This window comes from Cervus elaphus, chromosome 19, assembly GCF_910594005.1.
Source record: "Cervus elaphus chromosome 19, mCerEla1.1, whole genome shotgun sequence".
NCBI classification, from domain to species: domain Eukaryota; kingdom Metazoa; phylum Chordata; class Mammalia; order Artiodactyla; family Cervidae; genus Cervus; species Cervus elaphus.
Genome location: NC_057833.1, coordinates 2,017,763 through 2,023,745, shown reverse-complemented (window position 1 = coordinate 2,023,745; position 5,983 = coordinate 2,017,763). Strand labels below are relative to the sequence as shown.

The following is a 5,983-nucleotide window of genomic DNA, read 5'->3' as shown; positions in this document are numbered from 1 at the left end:
CTGGGACATCAGGATATTTCCCCAAGGACTTACAGTGTTTGGGGGATCATTCAATCATAAGATCATATTCAAAGAAGCTGGGTTAATTTGAATATGTAATCACCGGATCACAGATATTTGTTACCTCTTTAAAACTGTGACCATCAGAATGCAGATTTAAATAAATAAGACTACATTCAAAACCTAACATATTATGTGCTGGAATTTAATGTGAATTCTGCTCATCCCCAAAGCATCTTATACCTGTCATCTAATGATTATACATACCTGTATTCTACTACTGGTGCACTTTTCATGAACATAAATTAAAAAGACAATCTGCTCTGCTTTTTAAAAAAATGCTATGGATTATCTTTTCCAAATTCCAATCTTAGTAATTTCTTATAGAATTTAACTAACAATATTTATATGTACACATGTACATATGTGTGAATACTTAATAGATTAAATTTAATGCACAGAACATTTTCAAACTTTTTAAAAATTTTCTTCTCTTTTTGCAAAATTACATAGAATCAAATCAATATTTTTTCCTCTGCAGTGAAAACCTGGCTTCAGAGTTCACTTTTATAAGGAAACTCTAAAGTATTAAGAAAGTAGAATATGAGCCTTTTTTTTTTTTTTTAAATTACCCAACATACTTCTGGGGCTTTCACAAGCAGAGGTTTACATGAATTGATGCATTACAAAAAAAAGAAAAAACAGCTATGTATGTTCCAGCAATTCAAATCCAAAACCATTTTGAGTGGATTTTTAATATACTCAAGGGAATCACACAAGGGTAATTGATGATGAGTTTGAATTACCTGCATATTATTTATTTTAAAATCTATTCCCTAATCTGTTACCATATTATGGATAATAACATCATTCTGTCAGTTGTAAAACAGAGTTTTAAAACAATGGAATTTTACTAATTTAACTGTATTTATTGCCTCTCTATAACCTCATAAGAAGGGATTCCTATATATATAAGGTATTTTAGAAACCCTACTTTCTCAGGAATAGCAGCAGTTATTAAGACTTACCATTTAAAAAAATGCAAATGCAAAAAGGGGACATATTATGGTATAGATATAGTGCTACCTCATCATTTCATATTGTTCTCCAAATAGTTGCCTTCATTTTCAGGGTAGATCTCTGAATGTTAAGAGGGGATGCATAATGTGCAGAAGCTGGGAACACACAAGCCATGTTCGGCACATAGACTCTTTGTAGGAAAAAATGTTACATAAGGCATGCTGCATCCAGTGCTTTATTTAAAAAATGAAATCTTATTTTTTGACCAGTTTGACTCAATATTTCCTACCATTAGAAGAAATTTGCTCCTAAAAGGGTTAAATATTAAAATCAAATGGAAAGTAATAGAAACACATAACCTCTATTCCCCAATGCAAAAATCAAATATGCAAATATGAAAATGAGGGGACTCTGCCTCTTCCCCTTACACAACTGATTAAATTGTCACTGCTGGAGATTACATGGGGTTTTATTCCCTTTGCAGCCATATTCAATTGGATAGACTGAAAAATATATTGCCACAGACGAGCCCCACCACCTGGGTACACTGTGCTTCCAGTTGCCTGTAGAGGTCTTGTCCAAAACTTTGCAGCCACCCCTTTAAAAAAAAGAAAAGTATGAGATATGATCATTCATGATGGTCTGGATGATCTCTGAAGTCCATTCCAACTTGGAGATTGCAATAAGACAAAAACCTCTCTTCCTATTTACAGACCCTAGCCTGCAGTTTAATTCCCAAGTAACAAAGCCTTCCTTTTTCTCTCGATCCTAAAGCCACTTCATTCATTTTGCATGAGATTTTTCATTTTTTCAAAAATATCAGAAGCTCTTCCCTTTCTGCGTTTGCCCTTTATTTCCTACCTGATGGGTACATTCATTTCCCGACTTACCGGTTTTGACACAGAGCCTGCTCCCACCCCCAGGGGCTCCTTCCGGGTGGAAATCTTTGATTGCTGCAAAAATTGGACATAGAAACAGAAGGATTACCTTTGGTTCTCTAACGTCTTCCCACGATTCGGAAATGGTTCTCGCAGTCTGCCTGGATGTAGTAGAAGTTAGTACTCGGATGATGTCGCTGCCTGTGTCCCTGGCACTGCGGGCAGAGTAGGGAACTGCCTCCAGCTGCAGTCTAGGGCCTCAGTGTTAAGGACACGCAGAACTACTTTGTTAATGAGATCGTTTCTCTGGTGCATAGAGATGCAGCCCTAAGGACAGAGAGATTTAACAAGCAAAAAAGGTGGTAGGGTGATGTTTTTGAATTGGAAGGTTCAAGAAAAAAAATAACAGAAAAAAAAAATAGTAAGCAGATGCTTTCTTGTAAGAAAAAGTGAACAGGAACATCTATTTGCCTTTAGATTTGTGGTAGAGTTGCTATAGAAGTGAGGAATAGATCCCCAGAGAATTTTTAGATGACTTGTTGTGTGGCTGGAGATATTTTTGTTGCTCTTGTTATTTTATCCATTCAGCCAAATGACACTTATGGAGATTTTTAACTCATTAAGATCTCTGCTGTATCTGTTGATATAACTGCAATTTGAAAAATTTATCTTCTCTGATTGGATGAATAAGTAAACAATAAATGTCTCACTTCTAGTATACAGATGGGTAAATTTATAGTGAAATCAAGTGATGTCTCCCTGCCCCAAACCCAGAATTCCATATGCATTTTAAAACACAGACATATATTATGCTTAAACTACATTCTGTTTTAACTTGAGAATTTTTAAAAAAAAAGAAAAAAATCATTGCTTTCGCACACTAGTATGCCTTTTTCTTCTAGTAAATCAGGCTCAATTCAGGTATGTTTTGCGTCAAAATTAAATGCACAGTTGTCTGTGTCCCACTAGCTTGAACATACTCACACTTCAACCTTTTTTCCTCTTTCCCATGTTTCTTTGTTTTTCTATTCTTTTCTATTCTAGACTTCCCAGAGTTTTTGTTTTGTCATATTGTTCCTCACATTGCTCAACTGCTTTTTGATAAAAGTTCCATATTTGATCTACTTTTCTTGGTTTTAATTTCCCTATAGTTTTATATTGTTGCTTTCTTTTTCTTTTTTTTCTCTTCTCATTGTGCTTTTTTTTTTTCCTGAAAACACCATTCCAAAAGTCAGAAGAGTCAGAATATAGATAATCTTTGCTTTTGAGTGTTCTTACATTTTCCTATCTTGGTTCAATACCATCTTTATTCCCTCAATCACTTTTATTGACCATTTTTAATCATCTTTTTATCTTATCCTTCTGTTTCATTTTTCCTTTGTTGCCTTAATTTCCCAGGCTTCTGGTCTCACTAAAATGTAACAACCATTTATTCAACCCTTGATATAAGTACTGCCTTCCTTGCAACTCTTACCACAAGACCGTGAGGTGGGCGTTTTTATCTCCATCTGATTCAAGGGAAGACAGAGGCCTAAGGATTAAAGCGCTGCCTTAGGGCCACACAATAACTGTGACAGCAAGTATTTGTTCCTAGGACCATCAGGCACCAAATCACCTTCTCTTTCAACTAAATCCTATTGAGACAAAAAAATCAAAAGTATGTTTGTTTTGAAATTCTGTTATGTACAGGGGAAAATATATACATGCTTACTGCATTATTTGTATGTACTTATATCTGAAATTATTACTTAGAAATTTACTCCTTATATCTTCCTTTCGATAAAACTGTGTAGTTTTCCTTGTGATTCCAGAAAAAGAAGCTCTAAACTCAAATTACTATCTTCAACAAAGTTTTTAACTAAAACTAGGTCCAAGTCTTCTTTGTACATATCCCAGTTCATTAACACACAGTTGTAAATGTAAACAGTGAAAACAAGTTCTTATTAGTAAAATAAGCAAGAAATGGCAGGTCTAGAAGCATGAAGTGACTGTGTGGTCTGCAAACCCATTGCTTTATCATATCAGCCTTTTCAGTAATGACATCAGTGATCAAATATGTTTTTACAGTTGTCAACTAGTGGATCAGACATTTAATTCCAGCTTGCTTGCAGCTGCTTTTTCCCATCCTCCCCTCCCTGTATTATATTTGCCTTTTGAGAGAATTATGTATTCCTTTATGTTCTTCATTCAGATTTGGAAACTGTCATACTTCTTGCTCTGATAATGGGATGTAGATATTATTCTCAAAGCAGGTCAATTTGCAAGTTCCGTAAACCCACCATTTAATCATTGCCACCTCCTTCATCTTATTCTTGCAAAGATATTATAAATATGTATATATACATATATATATATATATATATATATATATATATACTTTTAAGAAGCAGACACTTATATTTGATATTCCATTAGAAGTCTCTAAAATTGCTGCAGCTATTGCCATGGAGAAAGTTATATTTCTAGACTTTGGACAAGAGCTTAATAAAATTCTCTTTGATGAATTACAGTCCTGAAAGCTGTTCTTTTACTAAGCTGCAATTAATATTTGTACCTAGCCGTGTCCTAAGGAATAGCAGAAAGACCAAAGTCAGCAACTAGCAGACCTGAAATAGCTACAGAGTGTTCTGACCACAAAGATAGGAAAACAGTAATGCAATAATTGAGAGGACAGACTGGGAAGCAAGAGACACTTGACCTTGAACTTTACTCTACCATTTGCACCATTATGGCGTGGGCAGGTTACCTCGTTTTTCACAACCTTGGTTTCTTTATCTGTCAAATGGGGATAATAATGCCCAAACCTCCAAGGGCTATCAGAAAAATTCAATCAGGCAATGCACACAGAGCACTCATGACAAAGTCTGGTGTTCAGCAAGTCCAGCATAAAAGGCAGCTGACAGCGTCGTCATCTTTTCACCCTTGTCATCACGCGCGACGCAGTAACTGAAGACTGACCTCCCTTCTTTCTCTCATCACCCTGTACTGAACCACTCAGTCACTGGTCCAGCTTACGAGTAGTCTGAGGTCTGAATGTTTTCCTGTCACTGTTTCCCCCACACTAATAATAACTTTGGGTATAAGATCAAGATAAAATACGAACGAAATGAAACATCCACGAGCCAGCACTTCAGCATACATCACAGAGTGTGGAATTCGTATCTACTGGTAAGTATTTGACTATAGTCCATATAAGGCTCTCACGTTGCTATGTCAACTCTTACCGGTATTTAATTTCCTGAATAAAAATTCCCAAGACTAAACCTAATGTCTGGCAGATAGAAAATACTCAATAAATTACTGGTAAAATGAGCTGAACTGAACCTATACATGTTATAAGCCTTAGGAAAAACCTAAGTTCATTAAAGGTAAGCTTTATTCATTCATTTGTACAAACATAGATACTTCATTCATTCAATAAAGCAATTGTTATGGGTCTACAATATGACAGGCACTGCTCCCAAAATAATCCTGCCAAGGGCACAGGTCATTTCTTTCTTTACATAACTCTATCCTTTATACATAGTACAATGCGTGGCACATGAGAGGTGTTCGAGAAACATTTGCTGAATCAACAAATTACATTTGCTGAATCAACAAATTCTATTTTTGGATGGATTGTCCTTCAAGACAAATAGGAACAGCCTGAAGAACTGCATGATGAAAACAAAAACTACAAATCAATAGTAATAAGATCCATTTTTCATGATTACTTACCAGGCTAAGAGCAATCAGAGCTTATAAGTTTGCTTCAAAGTTTCACTACAATAAGCCACTACGTTTTCGACGGCGTCTGTTGGAGTTTTCCTAACAACAGTTTCCTAATCAACAGTTTTCCCTTGAAATTACAAAAAAAGGTAAAAAAATATATAGTGAGAGCTATAAAAAACACTATTAAATATACATTACTAGGAAATAAGGATAGATTAGCAAATCTAATTATTGCCAGTAGGAAAGGTCCAGGTATATCAGCTTTATTGGAAGTCCCTAAGAAGCAGTATATTTTGGTAAGAATCACAGAACTTTATTACCTTAAGATATCAGACTCTCACTCTGATTTTTCCGGATGAAAAAGTAAGACTCCA

The 5,983-nt window shown here is 35.2% G+C and overlaps 1 long non-coding RNA gene across 1 annotated transcript; it reads right to left on the bottom strand.

The window, feature by feature from the left end:
* Positions 1-1,492: 1,492 nt before the first annotated feature.
* On the bottom strand, positions 1,493-5,707 carry LOC122675328. The gene is made up of 3 exons (XR_006335234.1): positions 5,616-5,707; positions 2,008-2,225; positions 1,493-1,618 (listed from the first exon to the last, which is right to left on the bottom strand). It is a non-coding gene; the product is annotated as an uncharacterized LOC122675328 (long non-coding RNA).
* Between the last annotated feature and the right edge of the window lie 276 nt (positions 5,708-5,983).